Source organism: Bombina bombina, chromosome 1, assembly GCF_027579735.1.
Source record: "Bombina bombina isolate aBomBom1 chromosome 1, aBomBom1.pri, whole genome shotgun sequence".
Classification (NCBI taxonomy): domain Eukaryota; kingdom Metazoa; phylum Chordata; class Amphibia; order Anura; family Bombinatoridae; genus Bombina; species Bombina bombina.
The window spans coordinates 1,167,256,096-1,167,266,031 of NC_069499.1; the positions used below are offsets into that span (position 1 = coordinate 1,167,256,096).

The 9,936-nt window shown below is 36.7% G+C and overlaps 1 long non-coding RNA gene across 1 annotated transcript in view; it reads right to left on the reverse strand.

Annotated features, from left to right (window-relative positions):
- LOC128641722 (uncharacterized) overlaps window positions 1-3,446 on the reverse strand; it is a 99,909-nt gene extending 96,463 nt beyond the window's left edge. Inside the window, exon 1 of the long non-coding RNA XR_008399582.1 lies at window positions 3,285-3,446. This is a non-coding gene — a long non-coding RNA (uncharacterized LOC128641722). The remainder of the gene's footprint in view (window positions 1-3,284) is intronic.
- Window positions 3,447-9,936: the final 6,490 nt, after the last annotated feature.

The following is a 9,936-nucleotide window of genomic DNA, read 5'->3' on the forward strand; positions in this document are numbered from 1 at the left end:
TTGTACAAACAGTTTCTGTCTTTACTGTAAATTCCTCAAATGATAGTTCTGTATAACATTGTGTATAACACCCCCAATATGGTCTCTCATGACCCCAATGGCGGCCTATATCACCGTCACTAATGTTACCTACAGTAACCTAATATACTTTAAGAAGCTCTATTTAACTGTTTGTACTTCAGTAGTGGGGACCTAGAGACCAGCAGTTCTTACTTACTCACTAACTGTATGCCAGTAGCTAGCCTATGATATTAGATATTACTATTTAGATAAGCCCACCCTAGCTGCTATGTATATTCTATTGAGCAGTTTTATAGCAACCACTGACTTGAGTACTTATGTTAATATGGTTTTCACTGGGTAAAATGTACTTGTGTCGGTATTGCCTAATGTCCATTTTAGTTGTGGCGGTCTGTCCGTGGTGCAGGTCAACATATTTGGAGAATGATATTCTAGTCTATTGCTCACTACTCCGCCCCCCTCACCCCCCCTTTTTATGCGGCAAGGGATGAGTAATCTCTCCTCCGCATTCACACTCTGACAGAGTCAAGTAGTCTCTGTCCTATCTGTAGGGCCTTTGCTTTAGAGTGTACCTACATGTGTGTAAGAATGGTTCTGCGGATCTTACTATTGAAAGGTATATTTCATTATTATTCTGTGTTCTAAAGTATGCGAAATGTTCATCCTTGTAATTTTTGTTACATATCTGCTCATGTATATATTTAATGTATGTGATTGATTTTGTTGAGATGCTTAGAAGTTAGAGGATATAAGGTAGCCAACACAAAGGTTTCTCGAGTTCTCCATAAAATTAAATCCTGCTGGTTCGATTGACAAGTAACAAGGGAAGAATAATACTGTTGTGTTTATGTATATGTATATATATATATATATATATATATATATATATGCACTCTTTTCTACATATAGTTTGCTAGCTGCTGTAACTTTATTTTATTTAAACGTTAACCAGAAGATGAGATAACATAAGCTTGCTCACTGATCTTCTCAATTTATATTCTTGTGTTGCTTATATTCCATTCATATTACTGTGTTATATTATGTATTGTCTAATATTCTTTTGACAATGCTTAAGCGTGGTCAGTTTGAGTATGCAGATTTCTTAACTCACTATATGATATTATTCCTGTATTAATGATGTGTCTTCAGCTATACCTTAGTTGTCGGATCCCTTGTATGGATCCCTGTTGCATTGATGACACTATGCAGATACACTGATGAAATGAGGTGCAGTGTTGAAGGGTAATATTTGGAGTCGGATAAGCGTGATGTGACTCCCTGCTCATTGATGTTTTGAACTATGTAACCAAGGTCTCTCGCATTAATGTACTTGTGACGTTGCCCTTCAATTTGTAATTGTTATGTGTTTATATGGATTGCCTCAATAAAAACATTTTTCAAAAAAAAAAAAATGCCAATGAACAAGCCTCTAGCAACCAGAAGCAAATGAAAAATGAGACTTAAATAATGTGAGAAAAAGGTGGAGACAATAATGACGCCCACATTTTTTAGCGCCAAAAAAGCCACCCACATTATTGGCGCCCAAATGCTTTTGGCGCCAAGAATGACGCCACATCCGGTGACGCCGACATTTTTGGCGCAAAACGTCAAAAAAATGACGCAAACACGAACAACTTCCGGCGACAAGTATGACGCCGGAAATGACAAAGAAATTTTTTGTGCCAAAAAAGTCCGCGCCAAGAATGACGCAATAAAATTAAGCATTTTCAGCCCCCGCGAGCCTAACAGCCCACAGGGAAAAAAGTCAATTTTTAAGGTAAGAAAAAATGTCTTTATTCATATGCATTATCCCAAATGATGAAACTGACTGTCTGAAATAAGGAATATTGATCATCCTGAATCAAGGCAAATAAATGTTTAACACATATATTTAGAACTTTATATAAAAGTGCCCAACCATAGCTTAGAGTGTCACAAAAAATAAGGCTTACTTACCCCAGGACACTCATCTACATGTAGTAGAAAGCCAAACCAGTACTGAAACGAGAATCAGTAGAGGTAATGGTATATAAGAGTATATCGTCGATCTGAAAAGGGAGGTAAGAGATGAATCTCTACGACCGATAACAGAGAACCTATGAAATAGATCCCGTAGAAGGAGACCATTGAATTCAAATAGGCAATACTCTCTTCACATCCCTCTGACATTCACTGCACACTGAGAGGAAAACCGGGCTCCAGCCTGCTGCGAAGCGCATATCAACGTAGAATCTAGCACAAACTTACTTCACCACCTCCACGGGAGGCAAAGTTTGTAAAACTGATTTGTGGGTGTGGTGAGGGGTGTATTTATAGGCATTTTGAGGTTTGGGAAACTTTGCCCCTCCTGGTAGGAATGTATATCCCATACGTCACTAGCTCATGGACTCTTGCTAATTACATGAAAGAAATTAATTTAGTGTCCCTTTAATGAAAAGCTCAGATCATTGGTATTTGTCATTCAAATGCCATTCCATCTCTAAACAATCTCGAACTAGATTATGTCAATACTAATATTGTACATTTGTGGAGAAGTCTGATTAGTTCCTGGGCCCCAGAGCAGCAGGTTCGTTTTTGGAGCCTTTTCAGAATGCAGTTCCATTTTTAAATTTGATTATATCCGGGGTAATACCTAGGCTTTGGCTAACGGAAAGGATTAATTGATAGAGGCTTATTGAAGAAAAGACAAGAGGCTTGTCCCCCTCTTTTTTTTTTTCTCTCCGCTTCTCCCCCCCCCCCTCTCTGCTTTCTGGTATGTTTATTTGGATGCTGAGGTTTCCGGCCATATAATTTTGCATAAAGCAAAACCTAAATTAATGTTTTTTTGTTTGTTTCTTTCTTTTGTACTAATTAACTAAGAAGCGTTTCTTCTTTTTTTTCCGTTTTGTTCTCTTTTTGGAATAAATGTTTCAGAAGTTATCCATATGCTTAGAATATAATTGGGTCAAGCTAGGAAAAGGGAGGTTAAGACCTAATGGTATGTTTTATTTTCTCTGTATATATATGGATCTTTTGGCTACAGAAACGAATCTGTACATGTGATATATATTTATATTGTGAGGTATATCTTTTTCTTTATGTATCTGTATATTTTGTATCTTCGATCCATGTTGTAACTTGATTTTAACCTCAAAAAAAAGAAATTAAAAAAAAAAAAAACATTGTACATTTGTTTAAAACAAAAAAAATAATTTTTGGATTTGATAGATGAAAGAGATAACACACGCCATTGTAATTTTTCATTTAATTAATCATTTACTTACCAGTTGCTCTTCCAACACCTGTTTCTGGAGTGCTGGTCCTTACATCAAGGAGTGTACCTGCAGATGTGGACCGTATAAATTGACCATGAGCTCCCCTGGTAGATGGTCTGGAAACAACTGCACTGGTAGATGGTCTGGAAACAACTGAAGAAGATCTTGAACAAGTGGGCGCTTCATTGGTACTCCTCCCAGGCTGTGCTTGTGGTGTCGGTGTTGCTTTAAAATAAATTTAAAAAAAATATATTTTTATTAATACATTTTTAAATTTGTTTTTATTTGTAGTTTAAATTGAAAGCTAATACTGTTAATAATAATATCATCACAGCAGTGACTGCTGGCACAATCATTAAAGGGACATAAAAACAAACATTTTACTATCATGATTTCAGAAGAACATGCTTTTTAAAAATTATTTAATTGTATTATCTTTTTGGCTTCATTACATTGATATACTTTGATGAAAATCAAATCTATACAGGCTCAGTAAATGATCATTGGTTGATGCACATAGATGGCTCATGTGACTGCGTCAACCATGTGCATAGCTATGTCTGAAAAAAAGTATATCTATAGAAAGCAGACAACAATTAGATATTATTAACTAATTTTGAAAGATGTTAAAAATAATATTCTATACTCAAATACTGCGACATGGAAGTCAATAGATAATACATTTACAAAGGCATGTGATCAGGGGGCAGTCAGAATATGCAGAGATAAAAGTTAAAGTGATATGAAATCAAACAAATTGTATTTCATGATTAATGTCGAACATACCATGTTACACAACATGAATAATTTTTTTTTTTTTTTTTAAATAATTTTTATTGAAGTCATGGACATATACAAAATATAGGGTATGCCCTAAAGCATTTACAGAACAATGAATACGTAAACCGCTTAACAATATAATATGTTCAAATATCACAAGCAATACTATAAAATGTGGGCTTCTACAAAGAAAGACTTCAGTTTTATAATAGAGTATGACTATAAGATAAACTGGTATGGTCCTCTCCCAGCTATGTGTGAAAAAGGTTAAGGCATCCATCAAAGTAAGAATAGGGCTGGGGAGGAGGTAGCTCTTCAATTTTATGGGGAAGGGGGATGCAGCGGGCAAGAGCCGCTCAAAATAGAGTAGGGGGGGGAGGGGAAGGGGGGCGGAGCAAATTAGTATATCAAATTTGTACATGTATTGAAACCTCAGAGCTTTAAGATAGATTACGACATAGAACTGTCCTCTATTTACAACGTGTATAGATTTAGGCTAGGGCATATGAGAATAAGGGTAGTGTCTCGAGTAGAATATAGGCAGGGTGGGATAACTAGGTACATGAAAAACTAGAGACAAAGAGAGCACCCACATAGTCATACATCTCTAATACCATGTACACTATTAGCTATTGCATATATATCTCGAACTAAAATCCCCAATTTATCTGACATGCTGAGCCGTGTCCTCCCAGCAAACACGGCCCAGCAGTGTCTATTAGAGCATGTATCGAGATACCACAACATATCAAAATATCAAAAGAAGTCCCTCAAACTGAAAAAAAAAAAAATGAGTGCAGCTAAGGATCTGCTCTCTAAAAGACTGTTTTTCTGGTGTGAGCGATAGGGGGAGTTGTAGTGCTATATATCAAAGTATTCCCCATATAACCCTGAGATATGAAGAATGGCGCTATCTCTAGTGACAGTTGTTACCGGTATCAAGTGAGGAGCTTTATAAAAATATAAGGTAGAGGTTTTAAATAGGTATATAAATACTTGTCCACATGTGGCATAGAATCCCTCTATTTAACCTGCTACCTTAAAAGTTATAGAGGAAGTAGGAGTAAATATAATAGAAAGTAGTCTCCAAATAATGTAACAGGTTAGCCATAAAAATATCATACAAGTGATATGAATCTTTGTCCTTAAGGGACATAATGTATAAGAGAGCAATAACAAGAGATGGGGTGTCCCCTAATGTATTCATAGCATAATGCATACATATTTTAGATATTCCTGTGTTATAGAAAATATACAATAAGCAGAGCTAATAATAAACAAGTAATAGTACCCTCCTGTGGACAGGTATAAAATGAGCTAACATGGTATTAATACCTAATTTCCTGTCTTATATTAGTGTTATAGTCAAGTAGACAATTCTATGGCAATTGCAGTCTAACTAACTAATGTCTGCTTTTGAATATGCTGCTAATAAACAATCCAATACATTTCCTGCACTTATGTATCTAGGGCTTCTCTTTGCAGGATCAGATTAGAAAAAGTTAATACCACTAACTAACTGTTGAAATGTAAATAACTTGAACCATAAATAGTTTAGATAACTCTAAAGTTGTGAACTAAGTGCGACATTTCAAAAAGCTGCAGAGCTCAGCATACATTAATATACATATACTGGAGAATCTGCTAACAGCATAATTATCTATATACAATGTGTTGTATAAAGGAGAGCAGGAGCAATAAGTAATATGTTATATACCAACTTCATGACGCATAATATTAGGAAAGGTAAACATTTGTAATATATATATGGTAGTAAAATATGACTTTCTGGGCTGCTTACTAATTTAAGTTTGAGCTTCTGGACCAGGTAGAACTATAGGGAATAAAATATACTGATATATTTGGGAAGCTTAGTGGGGGTCTCTAAATTTAAATCTCTTACAAACGTTAAGATTAAGAGGGGGTGTAAAGTAAGGCCTAATGGTTGGTACTGTAAGGATTCCAGTCCTGCTTTTACTTTTTGCCTCAACTCACCTTCCTCACCTGTACTTAAGGCATCACCCCGCCCCAAACAAGTGCTTAGTTGTTGAGTATTGTTTGCTGAAACCAGTGCTCTGTTTCTTATAAGCTATATACTTATCAAAAGAAGATTTACTTCTACTACTTTAACATTTGGATTTACAAATACCAGCTGCAGTTTGGTCTCACAAAGGGACTAATAACAACTAGTCTCATTCATCCTGAAGATTGCTATTCCAAGAAGTATTAAGTTATTTCAACTCCACATCTCTACAGGAATTGCTATCTAATTTCCAACAGGAGGATTCTACCAACTACCACTACGGTATTTGTATCAAATGTAATTTACCTTGGATGCCTTAAGTAACGGCTAATTACAAATTTCATGTTTCCTTTTGAACTTATGTAAATTGACTTTGTCTCTCAGAAATTACTTTGATTGCAACGTATGTTTAATTTAATTCTATGAACTTCCTTTGATACATTCTCATACCGGACAGTAACGGACTTTATGTGACGTCACACAGCTTCATACATCTCAGCGTGCCATACAGCTCCTTACAACTCAGCGTGTCTCACAGCACCAATTGCAATCACTAGTCTGTGTTCAGATATCCACGCTGCAAGCATTACTCTGTGTGCTGTGTCTCGCAGCAGGTCACGCCCCTGTCAGCAGCTGCAGTCTGTGTGTCTCACATCTCTCCTGCCTCAGTGCTTTTTACAATGAACACTATCTCTCACATTTGGGTTTGAGCACAACTAATGTCAAAAGTTGTTATTAATAATAATACTTATTTTCAGCCTCTAAAGATTTATATGGTATAACGATATTATATAACCATATAAAGACTTACTGCCATTACTTATAAAAATCACTCTGAATAAAACAGTCTATGCTGATATAATAGCCTGTACTTCAGTTGTGAAACAAAAATAATTTATTTAGACTCTGCAGTTGTGATTCAAATAACCAAGGAACCTGATATAACAACTAAGCCATAAAATATGGATCCAGCAGAGCTTCCTCAAATTGTTTATAATTTAACACAAAGAGTTGACCAACTTAGTCAAGCCTTTAGAGAGTTACAATTAGAAAATGAAACTTTAAGAAAAGTAATAAAAGACACTGTCTCTATTAAACAGAGCCTTCCTGACAATCTGTCAGAACCATTTATTGCACCTCCAGATTTTTTCAATGGAGATAGGAATTTATACCGTCAATTCAAAAATGCTTGTCTGCTTAATTTCACCCTTAAACCTAAAACATACCCAAATGATAGGGTTAAAGTCCTTACAATGATAAGCTATTTAAGAGGTGAACCTCGCATTTGGGCAGACACTCTCTTTGAGACAAATAATGCTGTTCTTTCATCTTTTTCATCTTTTCTGGATATCATGGATGAATTATACTATGATTCTAACCTACAGTATACTTCTGAGAAAAAGATGAGGAACTTAAAACAAGGTAACAAACCTGTTGAATGTTACATAACAGAATTCAAGCAATATTCTATTGACTCTCAGTGGAACGCCATTGCTTTAAAAAACCAGTTCAGGCTTGGACTCTCTGACGCAGTAAAAGATGAATTAGCCCGAACTGAGTTACCTGAAACATTGGAAGGCCTTATGAAGCTCAGCAGGCAAATTGATAGGAGATTACGTGAAAGAAGATTTGAACGTCAATACCCTGAAATTGTTCATAAGAAGGATAAGGTTTTTAACCATCCCACTTCTAACAGTCCTCATACTGGTTCAACTGGTGTTGAAGCAATGGATATAAGTTTTTTCAGAGGACCTCTAACTCCTGAAGAACGTATCAGAAGGAAGACTAGAGGCCTCTGCATGTATTGCGCATCCTCATCTCATACTTTAAAGGATTGCCCATCTTTGCCACAGAACAAGAAGAGTAAGTACCATACCAATCTTTCTCTCCAGTCAAAGCATAACAACCCTCTTCATTGTTCTTTACTTCTTTCTCTACAGTGGGCAAATAAACAACTGACCATTCCAGCCATCTTGGATACAGGAGCACAAGGAAACTACATTGACAGTTCTCTGGTTTCTAAAAATAAAATACCATTGATAAAAAAGTTGTCTCCTATTTTCCTTCGTGTGGTTGATGGCTCTGAGATATCATCAGGGCCAATTACACATCACACCATCCCGCTCTCTGTCACTACATTAAAAACACATCATGAACATCTCACTTTTGATGTAATCACTTCTCCATTATTCCCAATAGTACTTGGGCTAGCTTGGTTACAGCTACACGAACCTGATATTAATTGGAAATCCTTAAAAGTTCAATTAAATTCTGATTTCTGTCAACAGACTTGCCATAGAACCTTTTTTCACAGTTTATCCTCCACATCAGAAACTCTGATACCAGAAATGTACAAGCAGTTCTCTGAAGTCTTCAGTAAGAAGGAAGCAGATACCCTTCCCCCACACAGAATCTACGACTGCCCTATTGAACTGAAACCTGGAACCACGCCACCTATTGGACATTTATACCCACTTTGTCAACCGGAACTGGATCATCTAAAAACTTACCTAGATGAAAATCTAAAGAAAGGGTTTATCCGTCCTTCGGTTTCTCCCGCTGGTGCAGGAATGTTCTTTGTGCGGAACAAAGACCAATCTCTTCGGCCTATCATTGACTTCAGACAATTGAACAAAATAACCATAAAAAACCGATACCCTCTCCCCCTCATTCCTGAACTCATAGAAAGACTCAGGCATGCTCAGATTTTTACTAAATTAGATTTGAGAGGGGCGTACAATTTAGTTCGTATCCGTGAGGGGGATGAGTGGCTTACCGCTTTTAGAACTAGGTATGGGTTGTTTGAATATCTAGTTATGCCTTTCGGCTTAACTAACGCACCCGCAACTTTCCAGTTCTTTATTAATGACATTTTCCATGATCTCCTTGACACATGTGTTGTTGTCTACCTAGATGACATTTTAATCTATTCCACAAATCTAGAAGAACATATCAAACATGTTAGTTGGGTTTTAGCAAGACTCCAAGTCCATCGGCTATACGCCAAATTGGAAAAATGTATTTTCCACACCAACAAAATAGAGTTCCTGGGTTACTCCATCAGCCCAAATGGGATTCAAATGCAAGATAACAAAGTGGAAGCAGTAAAATCATGGCCCACACCTTCAACACGGAAAGAACTACAAAAGTTTCTTGGTTTCAGTAACTATTACAGAAAGTTCATTCGCAATTTTTCTAAAATTGCAAAACCTCTGACTAAATTAACTAGTGCTAATTGCTCTTTCCAGTGGACTAAAGAACAGGATGATGCGTTCAACTTCCTAAAGAATTCCTTTTCATCTGCCCCCATTCTGAAATATCCTGATCCAAACCTTCAATATACCCTAGAGGTGGATTCTTCAGATTATGCTCTTGGCGCTGTCCTCTCCCAAAGACAGTCTCCTACAGAACCACTACACCCAGTTGGGTTCTATTAAAAAATTATGACTCCAGCAGAGATCAATTATTCCATTGGGGACAAGGAACTTCTAGCCATTAAAAGAGCCTTCGAATTCTGGAGACATCTCCTTGAAGGTACCTCCCTACCTATAGTGATTTATACGGATCACCGGAATTTGGAATATCTACAAAATAATAAAACTTTATCTGGACGTCAAGTGAGATGGAGTCTCTACTTTAGTCGTTTCAATTTCCAAATCATGTACAGGCCGGGTTCAAAAAATGGGAAGGCAGATGCACTCTCTCGACGAGATCCAAGACCTATACAGGAAGACTCTCCTACTAGCATTCTTCCCCCTACTCGATTCCTTGCTATCCTATCTCAACAGGATAAGGAATACCAATCTGATCTTTCTTCAGAAGACCAAACCCTACTAGATAGCCTAACCCTCCAGGATG